Raw genomic sequence first — 15,008 nt, forward strand, 5'->3', positions numbered from 1 at the left:
TTTTGTAGAGGAAAGTATCCTTGGTGAGATGAAGGAACATCTCTCGGGGGAGCCTGCTTGTCAGTGGGAGGACCGCACCTGCTGCTCTGGATGGTCCAGCTCCGCTCCTCTCCTGCCACGTCTCCCACGCTTCTGAAGGACACTGCTTCTGAAGGAGGCAGGCAACCCTCTGCCTAACAAGTTCAGGTCAATCTTCTATATGACAGGAGCTCCTTTGTTAGCTCTCTTCTCCCAGAGTCGAATTTGTTTTAAAAATTTTATTCAGTAAGTAAAAGAGCACTGATGGAGGCCCTCATTTTTGGAACTTCCTTCTTCCTTGAGGACTTTCACCAGCCACATTGGTTTTAAAATTGTTGAGTTTATCTGGTTCCAGACTATCCTCCTTCTAAAGTGGTCTTTTTACAAAGACAAAACCCATCAGATCTGTCCACTGCTTAAAACCCTTCTTTGATTTCAGGAAAAGAGTTAAACTCCATGGGCAAGCATGTAAATTTCTTACAAGCTGGGCTCTTTGGACTGCTGTAGTTTCATCTCTACTATTGCCAAAGATCCTTTCTCCACCCATCCCCACTCTCCAAAAGAAAAAAAAAAATCACACAAAGAAACACCCTGCTCTACCCTTACTCTAGGATCCAGCCCCCCCGAGCCATTTGTAATTTTTTGTTTCTTTGCGTATGTAATTTTTGGCTTCCTCCAGATGGAATGTGCTTCTGTTTCATCCAGTTCCTCTTCTCACTTTGCCTATACTGCAGTCTAGTGGAGATGCCCTTCCTCAGTGCTGCCACAGCCCTTTGCCCACATGTGTAGAAGCGTCATCAGGTAGCATCGTGATCCATCATTTGCAGATCTCTTCCCCAAGAGACTTAGAGTTCCTTGAGGACAGACAGCACCATGTCTTGTTCATTTATTTATTCTAGCTGTCTAGGACAGGGCTGGTATTACATCTATGCTTACTAAATGGTTGTATGAATGATCCAGCCTTGCAGATTTGGCCTGAAAATCTAACAGGGAAAAAATAGATTCTGACCCCCCGTTTATTCCCTCTCAACTAAGAGTGACCCTAGATAAGGCTTTCTTCCTGAGCCTGCCAGGATTTATTGAGGCTGACTGTACCCACATTAAGGAAAGATCACTGAAAACCTTATTAGCTCACCACCCTTGCCCTGGAACTGAGATCCATGATAAGCATGGTGCAGGAGGAAGAGCATGAGGCTTTGGTGTGACCAGTTTGTTAAAGAGTACAAACTTCTGCTTCATCAAGAGAGCCTGTTTTGGAACTGGGTCATCACAGTTATTAAGCTCACTCACAGAAGTAGGAAGGCTGTTGTCTCTTCATTCTATTCTCCCTGACCAGTCCACCTCCCTAGCCCTTTGGCAAGACCACTTGGAAGTTGGTAGGCAGCGGGGAATCATACCTGTGGCTGTTTGTTTGTTTGTTTAAAGAAAGAAAAGGAGGGGGAATAGTTTTATTAAGGGTTAACAAAATAATACATGTAGACTAGAAAGTTTGGAGAATATAGGAAAACACAAAAATTAAAATGAAAAAAATCATTTGTATATATTATAGAGCCTGCTTTTATATCTAAATATATTGTAAATGTTTTTCCATGTTAAGTATTCTTCTATAGTCTGATTTTAATGAATATATAATATTCCATCATTTTGGTAGTTCATAATATATTGTAATCATTCTATTATTATACATTTAGGTTGCTTTCAACTATTTTCAATTATGAATAACAGTATTTAACAGGCAACTTTTTTTCTTAAATTTTAAGGCACTGCATGCTCAATACATAAACTGTAGAAGACATAGAAAAGAATGCAGAAGAAAAAGATTATCTACAATCCCATAATCGAGCAAAACCACTATTTATCTTTTCTTCTGGTCTTTCTAGGAGCATATATGATTGCATATGACACATAGTGGTGTATACCCCGTGTTTTGTTTTTTTTTTCTTTCCCCCACCTCCTTTTCTTCTTCCTGCCCTCCTTTTCTTCCTCCCTCCCTCCCTCCCTTCTTCCCTCCTTTTCTTCCCTTCCTCCCTCCCTCCCTTCCCCTTTTCCCTTTCCCTTTCCCTTGCCCTTTTCCTTTTCTTTTTTGGTATAGACTCTTGCTCTCTCACTCACGCTGGAGTACAGTGGCACAATCTTGGCTCACTGGAATCTCTACCTCTTGGACTCAAGCCATCCTCCCACCTCAGCCTCCTGAAGCCAAGGCATACAGGACTATAGTGACTACAGGCAGGCGCCACCACACCCAGCTAATTTTTGTATTTTTTGTGGAGACAGGGTTCCCCATGTTGCCCAGGCTGGTCTTCTTGAACTCCTGGGCTCAAGTGACCCGCCTGCCTCGGCCTCTGAAAATGCTGGGTTTATAGGCATGAGCCACCACACCTGGCCATTCTTTTCAATCCATATTATTTTGTGGACATTTTCCCATATGATTAAAAATAATCTAAAATATAATTTTCTGTTGCCTGGATTTGCTATATTCTATCTAACCAATTCTCTTAGCACATGTTTAGAGAAGTGTGTGTGTGTGTGCGCATGTGTGTGTTGTGCTATTGTAAGTAATAAAAGAACTACCATTTAAAATATATTACCAAAAAAATTGTCACAATATTTAATGCCGATAAAAACATAGTAAAAATGATTCATACATACATTTTTCTGGCCTTCGTTTTAATTTTCTGCTTTTTTGTAGTAACTCATTAAAAGGCAACTTTCCTGCATTCATTCAATCCTATATGAGTTTACGAATTTACATCAAAGTCCAGGTGCAGTGGCTCACTCCTTTAGTCCCAGCACTTTGGGAGGCCGAGACAGGTGGATCACTTGAGGTCAAAAGTTCAAGACCAGTCTGGCCAACATGACGACACCCCATCTTTACTAAAAATACAAAATTTAGCCGGGCATGGTGGCATGCGCCTGTAATCCCAGCTACTTGGGAGGCTAAGGTGGGAGGATCGCTTGAAGCCGGAAGGTGGAGGTTGCAGTGAGCTGAGATCATGCCACTGTACTCCAGCCTAGGTGACAGAGCAAGACTCTGTCTCAGAAAAAAACAGAAAAGAATTCACATCAGAGAAACCTATTTACATCAGAGAAACAGATTTCTGCCAGGAGGTTTGCTGACTGAGCATCTTTTCTCTAAAATTTAGTTTTTAGGGTTTCTGTTTTGAAAATTATAAATTCAGTCATATTTTGAGGGAGTTTTTTAAACAACGAATTTAGGCTTTTGTAACATTATGGACTGCTTCTCTTGGCTTATAATAAAGCAGTGCCATCTGTACAAAGGTTATTTTAAAAATCAGGAGTGACTGAGGGTAAGAGTCCATCAGCGTCTCAACAGAGTGACCAGTGGCATTTTATGTTGTAGCTTTGGGTACTTTGTCGTGGATTCCCAGCTCTTCAGCCTGCTCATGTTTGGGGCCCTCTGTTCTGTTGAAAGGTTCACTTGGGAAACCTGCCTATTTCATGCTGTGGCTGCTGTCTGGTTTGGGTGCAGAAGGAATGCACATCATACCTCTTTTCAGGGCGGCCCAACCATTACTTATCACATTTTCCAAGCTCTGCACTTGCTGCCTCTATCAGATCATTCCTAATGCCACGATGACTTCTCACACATATCTAAACCAGGGACCAACTTTAGTGGAAGTTATGCCATATTTGACTCTCTACTCAGTACCTGACTTATACATATTAGGCAATGAATGAGTGAATGAACGCTGTCTATAAAACAAATGAGCTTAATTATTATCTCATTTTGACAACACCTAATCAAATGTAAAGTATAATCACTGTGTAACATATACTTTACTGAAACCATTCCCAGGGATTTTTTTTCAGAAAAGTACTTACTAGTATAGGAAGTCACACAACTGGATTTGACCTTGATCTACTTTGTGACTGTGTGACTGTGAGCAAGTTACTTAGCTTTTCTGTGCATCAGTTTTGCCATTCGGTATCTGGGGATATGATGGTACCCTACTTAAAATTGCAGTGAGTAAATAAGCAAAGGCATGTAAAGCTCCTGGCATTTGGTAATTCCTAAATAAATAGTGGTCTCTACTACTATTAAAATATTTACCACTGTACTTCTAATACTTTGATCGGTTTGGTGCACAGCAGTCAATGTGCTTGGACCTAGGTGGACCTTGTAGTTGTCGTTGAATAGATTCAATCCTCTTCAGGGTTGCTGGGCTTCCATGTGATTAATTGTGTACAAAGAATTTTGCTTCCCTCAGCCTGACCCAGGTCTGCTGCAAAATTAGATAGCCGTGAAGGTTTTCCTCAGAATAGGAAATCTGGTGGGCCAGAGAGAATCCCATGGCAGAGTGAAGGAAGAAGGGCTGCTTGTCTTGCACAAATTCTTGCTTTACTGTCTCTCAAACCCCTTGGTTTCATTTTCAAAAACATTTTAGGAAAACCTTCTTGGTGAAAGAGTTGCTTCGTCACTTAAGGTAACTTGAGAGCAGGCCAGTTTCCGGTCTGTCTTTGTTGCCAGCTCTCTAGTTGAAAGGTTCTGCTTCATACCCGAAGGAGGCTTTGAACATCAGCTGTCTGGAACAATCTCGGGCCTTATCACTTATTTTAATGTTCCTTGCACAGGGTCATTCTTGGATGTGGTGCTCTGGGCAATCTCACCCCAGAATGCTTCCCTTCCTTTATTTAACCTCTGACCTGTGAAAACAAGAGTTAATCAAAAGTTCTAAGGTAGCTAAGAGGAAGGGGAAGTGTTTGGTTACAAATTAAATATGAACAAGTCATAAGTCATAAATCCCCAGTAGTGCCACCAGTTGTGTGTCTCAAGTTGCATATGGTACAGAGTGTTTGGGTTATAAATTCAAGTTCAGAGCTCTCTGATTGCTTGGGGGTAGGTGCGAGGTTCATTTTATTTTGGCCTAAAACTCTGCCTCCTAAAACATTACTTTTATTGGACTAGCTTCATTCATATCCTACTTTATCTGTGTTCCCGTCTCTCCTTCTTCCTTTCTTTACCTGCCTGCCTACTTGTGTTGATTGGTGTGCTGTTCTGTGAATTGAGACAGAACTGCTTCCCTGAAAGAAGTTAAGCATATGGAAAAAGTTGCCAAGGAAAGGCATTGAAGCATAGAGCGTAAATGGGTTTAAGAGACAGCCAGACACTTTTATAGAGAGATTTGCGATTGAATGATATAACATTCAAGCAGAGATCTGGGGTGGAAATGAACTTAAATGAGTACTATTTGTGGAAAGCTGATGCCCTGTCTAATCTAGCATTTCCTTAATTGTCACCATAAGCATACATTTAAAGCTTTATACTTTAAATTAAAAAAGGCAACACAGTCTGTTTAAGAATCTAAGACATAGGCCATAGTTTTTCTAGAAAAAGTTCTTAAAAATAAGCATTTAGGGTACAGCAGAGGCACTGGGTCTTGACACGAAACACTGGAAACTTAAAATACTCTTCTGCCGTGTTTGATTAAAACATTTTAAATTGAGCTATTTATATTTGTGTTTCTGAATATAACATGTACACTAATTCCTGAAGCAATAAAGAGCTGACACATGACTAGTGTCCCTGGAGCTGGCAAAGTAAGAAAACACGCTGAATTGTTGGGAGGCAGCCAGAGTTAGATTGCTCAGAACACTTGGAGCTGAGGGGCTTTTGGAGGCGAGCTTTCCTTTATCTTATCAAGCACTACAGTGAGAACCACAAGGTAAGAATTTTATATCCTAATCTCAGGATTGATCATTGTACGTGATCATACAACGTATTGTTGAGAGCAAGTCAGACTTAGAAATTATACTGGACTGGTTTTGTGTCTGATCTGTGGTTTTAGTAGCTGTGTCATCTTAGGGAAATCACTTCTCTAAGACTCAATTTTCTCATCTGTAAAATGGGATAATTCATGTCACAGAGTTATGAAGAGTAATACTTCAAAGCACCTAACACTTGATACATAGTTTTCCCCCTTACTGCATTAGCTTCTCCTCCCCAGCCCTAAAAAGAGATGGATATCAAATGGCATCTGACTGGGATCATTGATTTTTTTGTTGTTGTTGTTTATTACTGCAAGTAGGACAGGGCTCCTCGTGTAGCCGTTTCTTCCTTTTGTTGTGTGTGTGTGTGTTTTTTTTTTTCCTGTGGAGACAGTGTATTTCCCCGGCTTTGAAAGCTCCAGTAGGGTGGGCCTTAGTTAGAACCTCACTAACCCATTACATTATATTACAGTAGTAATTTAAACCATAAAATAACATACTCTGAATGGGGAAAGTCTTGCAAGTGTGTGAATACAGGAGTAGGCAGCTTCATAAACTCTCTTAGGAAAATGATGAAAGGCCTACGTGCTCACCCTGCCTGGGCTCAGTGGAAAATATCGAGAATTACACGGAATTGTCGGTGCAGGTGCCATTATTCCAAAGATCTCATGTTACCAATGCTTCACCGGTGATAACAAAAAAGTGCCTCTGTGCTTTCCTCCTGACCAATCTCCTTCAATCAAAGTAATACTGTCATAGAAAAGAAGATGACAAATCCACTCCCTAAAAGCAACAATTATTGAATACCCATCAAGAAAGAAAAGAGCCTTGTTTCCAAAATCAAATCCAAGGGTATGTTTGGGTAGATTTATATAAGCACAGATGTTTTATGGGAGTTTTTGGTGTTTTTTCATAATGCAGATTAATATTTTTACTCATTCAGTACATATAATATATTTTCCTGCATAGATATAATAGGTATCACAATGGGATGTTAATTATGGACATAAATCAGATATTCTTGAGCTTAACTAAATATCATAATCAATTTACAATTTGAGATTAGCTGCTGTGAGCAAAGCAGAATGCCCAGACTGGGTGAGACTGGCTTAGAGCTCCCACAGAGGATTGCTTTTCTCTTATTGAGGTTCCTTTGACTTTTGATGTTATCAAAGAGTATGGTATTATCAGGGTGAAACAAATCGTGCTCAGTTCCAGGCACTGTAATAGGTGTGTTTACATATGTTTCAGCCTCAAAAGAACCACGTGAGGGTAGATACTATATCCCCATTTCACATATAGGGAAGGAAGAACATGGCTCAGGCCACAGCCAGTAAGTAACAGAGCTGGTACTCAAACCCAGGTGAGTCTCCTGACTTTGCAGTCAGTGTAAAGTTGATCAGTGAGGTGTCGCTTCCTCTTGGAAGACTTTCCAGAACCTCTTCTCTGTTCCCTTTGTGAACCTCTATCTAAGCACTGACCCAGTGCTGCAGACATTAGCTGCCAGTGTGTCTGCTTCCCTCTTTAGACTGTGAGCTCCCCAGATACTGAGACATGGGCCTTATTCCCCCATGTACCTAGCAGAGGGCCAGGCATATACTGGTGGGTCTTAATAAGCATGGGAAAATTTGTGGGTAGATGCCATTGATGGAACATTTGAAAAATGATTGATTTAGAAACATCATTTTGAACTGGAAACATCTTCTCAGTTTTAAATTCTGTAGAAATGTTCATTGAAGCTAAATGTGGTTGTCTCAGGAAGGTGAGGTGTGCTTCTCCCTTTGGGAGGAACCACATATAACCTTGGTGCTAAAGTTGTGGTTTGAGAATCGTAGACCAGCACACATGAGTGATTTCTGTTGCGCTTAAAGGTGGGAATGCTTGTTGACTGAGTGTAATAGGGGAGAAGATATGTCTTATAGAAGGCAGTGCAGCTGGGCTCTAGGGTCTTTCCTCCTTCCCACCTCGAGTTAGGAGGGAGAGGGAAAGGAATGAGAAGTATAGGAGTGGGAGAGCTCATGTGAAAGCTCTTCTCTTTGGTGAGTTTGGAGAGAAGAGTATCTTCTGAAGAGAGGGACAGAAGAGGAAAAATGTTTGGGGCAGACTGGAGGAGGTGGGTAACAGGAGGCTTGTTGCACTACAGGTTAGAGAATTCTTGAACAATTTTAAGGGTTCACATGTGCTTGAAAAATTAGGTTTTCAGATGACTGTAATCAGCCTGGTTTTGTGAAGTTTTTCCATAGCAATTGAAATGGGAACAAAAAGAGTGGATGGTGGGGTTTACTTGTGTTGGGGAGATGGGCAAGGGGCAAGAAATCTTGTTTGTAAGTATTCTTTGATCTACTTTGAATAATCACTTGCTCTATACTCATTGTTTATCCCAGACTCCAGTAGGACATTGGCAGGAATTGTTTTCTAAAAACTGGGTCATTTTCCAAACCCAAATGCTGCCTGCTCAATTTGGATCCCCACCTCCCAACTAGAGTTGGTTGACTGTTACTCTATAGCTCTAGTGGTAATTAATGGCCTTAATAGAACCTATAGAGATGAGTTATGTCTGTCAAGGGAAGCTACGATTTATTGAATGTCTCACATGTGCCAGGAATAATTAGGGGTTAAACAGTCAATACACAGTCACTATCCTTGCTCTCATGGAGTTGACACCAATGGAGAAGACAGACAAACAAGCATGTATTACAAACGATGGGGAGTTTTAATGTAGAGTAAGCCCAGGAGGTCTTCATATTCTGGGAATAAAATGCATCTATTTAATTGGGGACCAAAAGTTCACAGTAAAAATGAGGAAAAGGTTAGGATTTTATCTAGAAAAAGTGTAAAAAGGTATAAATTTACCTCAGCAAACTCTGTCTCTTAATTCCAACAATGCATTAATTCTTACAAAGAATGATGCATCAAGTATTGTGGGGGAGAGGAGGTTATAATTTTTCTGACTTAATAACACTTCATAGTTGACTTTCACAGCATAATCATAAAAAGAGTCATTTTTTTCCTAAAGTATTTGAGGACTTCAGTTTCCCAAAGGTCTCTTTTACCCTTTGATATTGAAATCATTTTCTTTTGATGTGACTGTTGTGTTACTATCCTTGTTTTTCTTGATTTTTCTCTTTATGTCTTCTTAAGTGGTCTAATACAGCCAGGTCTTCATTTGTCGGTGACTTTGCCTCAACTCTGAGCAGGTATCCGGCATGTCCAACATGGGCTTCGTAAAATCCAGTCTCCTTTGCAAGAGTTGTAGTTTTATAGCAAATTTGCGTTTTATTATAGATGTTTCACTAAGATACAGACAGAGGAGCAGGGATAGATTGTTGGTGAAACTGGAATGGTGGAGAAGGGGACGTATTGTCTGGAAACTGGAAGGGTGGAGAAGGGTCGTGTTGTCTGAAGCAGTCACATTGTTGGTGAGTAGTTTCCTCTTGTAACAGCTTCTGTTTTCCTGCCCATTCTGGTTGACCGCGCGGTATGAGGAATTCCTGTAGAGTGCTGGAGGAGCCTCTGATCCAGACACCAGGAATCAAAGAGAGCTTCCCAAAGCTGAGACTGCCAAGGTGGTCAGGCAGGGAGGGACAGGAAGAGTGTTCTGGATTGGTGGCTCTCATGTCCATCGGGTACATTAGCAGGTGGTGCATATCTTTTCATAGAGGAGGAAACTGAGTTTTGGGAAGACTGCTTTCCCGAGGTGTCACATCTAGAAAGGAACAGAACTGAGATTCAAACTCGGGGTTACCAGACTCAAGCCTGTGTCCTCCCCAGCATATGCCATGCTGCTCTACTTTTTAACATTGGGGGAGGAGATTGATATATGTATATATTTTTTTAATAGGGAGGCTTTAAATACTGAGTGCCGAACAGTCTTAACCAAGGGATGCTTTGCCGTTGGATACATGTTGGCAAAATCTCCTGACAGAAAGAAAGGGATACCTCTCCTCAAGTATCCAAGATAGAATATCAGGAGCTCCTCAGACAGTAGAAAGTCACCAAAAAAAAAAAAAAAAACTGAAAGACCCTGTGTCATGTTACTTTTCTTAAACTCATCAGTCCCAACATGAATGGAAGCAGCTCTGCCACAAGTCTTCCCCAGGGAGGCACTGCTTCATTGTATCATCTATTCTAATGGTGCCTGAGTGTTACATCCTACAATTTTTTTGTAAATTACTTTTATTTTGATTTCTCTTTTATAGGAGAGCCAGAGCACTATTTTGGTTTTGTGAATGACTAGATTACATTAAGATTTTGTTTTTAGGAGAGCAAAGTAGACACTGATTCTGATAAGGCTAAAATCCACTGGGCTCTGCTGAGGTCAAGATGAGGGGAAAGAATTACTTCCCACCTGATTCTAAAGCCATTGCTCATGCACTTTCTTCTGCCTGTCATGCAGATTTTGTCAGTGGGATCCCCTCCTCACCGACTTTTGTGTCCTGTTGATATGTCCCGATCATGTGTTGAGCACTGCTATTTTTTTTTTTTTCTAACCCAACACAGCATTTCCAAGCCCCAGCCCTAGAATCAGACATTTTTTTCCCAAAGAGCCCAGGTTCCTATTACTGGAGAATAGTATTTAAAAACTAATATCTGGGCACTAAGTGTGCTCATTATAATCGGGATATCTCTGCTTCCAGGCCTTCTCAGTGGCTAAAACTAGAGAATATATGTATGTACATAGATTTCTATTTCTATTTGTTTTATCAATTTCTACTTTACTACCTATCTGCAGAACATCATGATTCCCCATAGTTACACTCAGTTCCAGTATGAACCCATGGGGTTCATTCCCATTCTTTCCCTAACTGGATTTGTAACTCTCTTCTGATAGTAAGACACCTGCTTCCCGTTATATATTTACCTGCTTGGTCGGTCTTGATCTGTTCCCCATTTGTAACCAGTCCTCTGCTGCAGCCCCCTTCCCACATAGCGCCACCCTCCTCATGCTGTTTTTACAGTAGCATGTGCTACTGTTTGGACTGTGGCACCTTAGGCAGAGCTGCTGCTGCCCCTTCCTATCATGGACAGCATTCTCAACCACATGGACTCTGCCTCGCCGGCCCCCACCCCTTTTGTGGAAGCCCTCCCACTCCTCAGGCTCTGACATCCCACATCGAACTGCCTTCCAGATGCTCTTGGTACTCTTCTGGGTTCTAATACCATTGCTGGTCAGTCCCTCCGCTCTACATAGATGCTTTATCCCATGCCAGGCCTAACCCCTCGTTGCCCCCTTGAGTCATGAAACTCCATGGAGATTCCCTCCTCATTCTGCTCGGACACTGACTTTCCCTTACCAGGCCTCTCACTCTGCTTGGGCCCCAGCACACTATGCTGGATCACCCCTCAATGGGACACCCTTCTCCTCCCACTTGGACTCTAACACCAGGTTGCCCCTCCGGGAAGGCAACCTCCTCTTCTCACCTGAGTCTGATGTCCTGCTGTGGACCAGCATTCTCCCAGGTGGTTGCTACCTTCCTCAACTTGGTCAGCCTCACCTACCATCCCTGCCCCCTGCTCTCTTCCATACCTACTCTGTCTGGTCCCATCTCATGGCTTTGAACTGAGCTAGTAGAAAGAGGAGTCGGAGAGCTCTTAAAAGTTTTTAATGGTTTTCTGTTTTAATACTTAAAGAAGTGGAATCCCTTTATATTCACGCTGAACTTACACAAGGCCAGTCATCCATGTGTACACAAACTCACCAGTTGGAGTGATTATTATCCCAAGTGGAGTGAGATTAGAAAAGGGATTCCTCTGCTCTCAGTTCAGCTCAAGAGCCAGCAGCTCACCTGGTCAACAGATTTAGATGCAAGATGCTGTCATTCAGCCTGACCCCACAACTCAGGCTAACTGCTTTGTGTTTATACAGACCATGTCCGCCATATTTGGAGGGTAATTTAAGGACTTTTTCAGGGTGATTTTGACTATGGGCGGTTGCTGCCATAAGTGCTGTCTTTAGAACCTGCCCTTGCCCTCCTTACAAGGGCCGGTGGGACTCCAGATTGGGAAGGCAGTGGGTGGAGGAAACTTCTCAAGTTTAAAACTTTTGACTACCTTACATGAAACATAAGCCTCTCCATTTGACTCTCAGGCCTGGGAGTGAGGGCAGAGCCTGGGACAGAGTTACCCGAACCACAGTGGGTGAGAAGGGAGAGAAGCCTGGATCCAGGCAGGTGCTTCGAGAGCAGGCTGTTCCCTTTCGCTTTTCTCTGTCTTCTGATTGGGTCATGATGATGCTCCATGATCATCTTCTACATCAGTCCAAAAACCTAAACTAAGTAAAGCACTTGGGAAGGGCTTCCAGCTCCTTCCACCCAAACTGTTACTCTGTTGTGGGTGTGTCTCTTTCTGATGAGGACCATAGCTTTCTTGAGTGCAGGACCCTTTGTGCCACAGCCTGGGACAGAGCCCTCCACGGTGGGGACTCAAGCCGTCACACAGAGGCAGCAGGCAGAGGTGGACCACAGATGGTCGCACCCCATTAGATGTCCAAGGTGGTGCAGTGTACTAGGGTGTTTGTTTCTGTCTTTGGACTGGGAAGGATTGTTTATTCAACGATGACAGACACACGCAGACTGGAGTGCAGGGTCCCTGCAGCCTCACCTGCAGCCTGGCAGACCGCGCAAGCTGTTGTGGCGGCTCTAATGAAGCAGGACAGGAAACGCCGCTGGATAGAGCTCCGCTGTGAACCCTGGCCTCTCAACAGGGGAAAACAGGGGCCCTTTGAAGAAGAAGACAGCTGGGTTTTGGTTTCAAAACCTTAACACTGCCATCACTAGATATTCATCTGTCAGTGCACAGGGGACAACATGTGGGGAACAGTTGTGTCCAGTCAGGCCAAAGAGAGAAAGAAATGGCTGATTTCCAAGATAACTGCAAAACTTCTTGTGGCCAGTGGTTCTGCTTAGCATAGCCAAAAAGAATTGATTTGGTAAGGCTGAGGCTGAGTATGAGAACCAGGGTGTCGTCTATAGTGGGCTAGGAACTGTCATGCAGACAGTTCATCTCCTTCATCCTCAAAGCAGGTGACAACGTGGAGGCTGGAGCTTCTGTGCCCAAGCCACATTGGTCAGTTGAACCTAGTCATCCAAAACTACTTCGATGGATACTGTAGTCCTAAACTGTCAGAGCACCCAGCCTGCCCCATATCACATCACCAAATATTTCTGAAATGATTCAGTTTTTCTCTTGTTTACTTGAAGTCACAATTTTCTTGCAAGAATCTATTTCCCCTTCTTGCCTTTTCCCCCCTCCCTCCTGATTTTCTGGATTTAACTAGTGGTATTTTGCTTTCAGGAAAAAGAAATTTTAATTTCCTAAATTTCCAGTGGCTGGGTTTAACTGGTGGTATTTTGCTTTCAGGAAAAAAAAAAAATTTTAATCCTTGGTCGAATTTGTTTACTAAGAGTCATCTAATCTGTGCAAGAGTTTTCTTCTGAGGGGATTTCTTGTTCATACTATAATGGCTTTTAACTCAGCCGAGGTTTATTTAACAGAATAGGAAAGGAGAAACTTATCTGCTCCCTAATCCCTCTTGAATGTTTACATTACACTGCCAAAGTAAATGCTGTGCAAAGTGGCAGCAGTCATTTGCTGTGTAATAGTCAATATGCAGCTGCCAGGGCTGACTGAAACATATTAACATAAGTGATAATACTGTCATAGAAGTGAAAAGTTAAGTTGCTTATCAGTATATTTTGATAAGCTACTTAAATTTTACAGTAGCATGTGCTGGCTTTAGACAGACGTTACTGACAGAGGACTGTGCACTTTATCTGTTCTCTTTGTTGCCTCTCACTTCATTTATTACCCTCAGTGGCGCAGCCGGTAATCTGTACAGGGCGCTGATTCCCCTCTCCCTGGCAGGATATCACATCTGTGCGCTACCTCGTGTCCATCTCTGTTGGTAATGGACTCTATTAGCGCAGCAGGGCAGACACGACCAGGCCGGCAAGCGCTTGGTACGACCTTCTTCTCGCTTGCTGTTAGATGTAGCTTCGGAAAATTTCCTTATAGAGAACAAAGCCATTGAAAGTAAGTGGCAAAACTGCTTGGGGGTGTGGATACTTTTCAACAATTCCATAGGATGCGTGCGCCCTTGCTGTCAGTCTTTGTCTGGTTTTATTTGCTCAGTAAACGCTGAGCACTGACGGTGTGCCAGGTGCCGTTCTTGGCACTGGAAAGACAAAGTGAAGAAAGATAGGCCCCTTCCTCTCTGTTTGCATGTGGTCTGTTGAGAAAACAGACATGCCATTGAGAACTGCATCGTGTGGGGAATGTTCTGACAGCAGCATTCTCATGACAGGGCAGCACAGAAAAGAGAGAATTGGGGCACATGAAGTGGGGATGGGGAGGGGGTGGGGGACCATTAGGAAGATGAGTAGAAATCAGCTAGACTAGACCACAGAGGTTGGGGAGAAAAGGGCCCAGTGTATGTAAGCCCAGGCAGTCTCAAAGATGCCAGGTTGTTCCCAGAGTGACAGGAGTGAGGGGAGCATATCTATGGGGAAGTAGAGAGAGGACAGCCGGAGAAGTGGGCAAGAGCCTGGCAGTGAAGAGCCCCAAAAGTCCATCCTAACAAACACGGACTGGATCCTGGAGTGATGGGCATCATTGCAGGAATTAAGTACAATGCGTGATGGAGATTTGCATCTCAGAAAAACCAGTCTAAGAGCCATGGCCAGGTGGCTCACACCTATAATCCCAGCAATTTGGGAGGCCGAGGCAGGCAGATCACCTGAGGTCAGGAGTTCGAGATCAGCCTGGCCAGTATAGTGAAACCCCTTCTCTATTAAAAATACAAAAATTATCCAGGCATGGTGGTGCACACCTGTAGTCCCAGCTACTTGGGAGGCTGAGGCAAGAGAATCACTTGAACCTGGGAGGCAGGGGTTGCAGTGAGCCAAGATCATGCCACTGTATTCCAGCCTGGACGACAGAGTGAGACTCCACCTCAAAAAAACAAAACAAAAAAAACAAGCCACACAGAGTGGACCACGGGACTGAGATCAGCAGCCAGGTTGCTCTGAGTGAAGGGGAGCAATGGCCAGGATCTGGTGGAGGGCAGTAGGGATGGGGAAGTGGAACTCATCTTGAAGTGGATAGAGAGATGGTGAGTGATGGGCAGAATGTCTGTTGCAGCAACATGGATGGCTTTGGGCTCATGGGGACTTTGGGACCTTTTGCAGATGCCTGCAGTGGGAATGCTGTGTGTGTATCTGTGTGTGTGTGTGTGTGTGTGTGTGTGTGTGTGTGTGTGTGTGTGT

At 43.1% G+C, this 15,008-nt stretch overlaps 1 protein-coding gene across 11 annotated transcripts in view; it reads left to right on the top strand.

Moving 5' to 3' along the window:
* DENND1A (DENN domain containing 1A) overlaps positions 1-15,008 on the top strand; it is a 546,843-nt gene that overhangs the window by 236,594 nt on the left and 295,241 nt on the right. The window lies entirely within an intron of this gene.

Source organism: Piliocolobus tephrosceles, chromosome 14 (genome assembly GCF_002776525.5).
Source record: "Piliocolobus tephrosceles isolate RC106 chromosome 14, ASM277652v3, whole genome shotgun sequence".
Lineage (NCBI taxonomy): Eukaryota > Metazoa > Chordata > Mammalia > Primates > Cercopithecidae > Piliocolobus > Piliocolobus tephrosceles.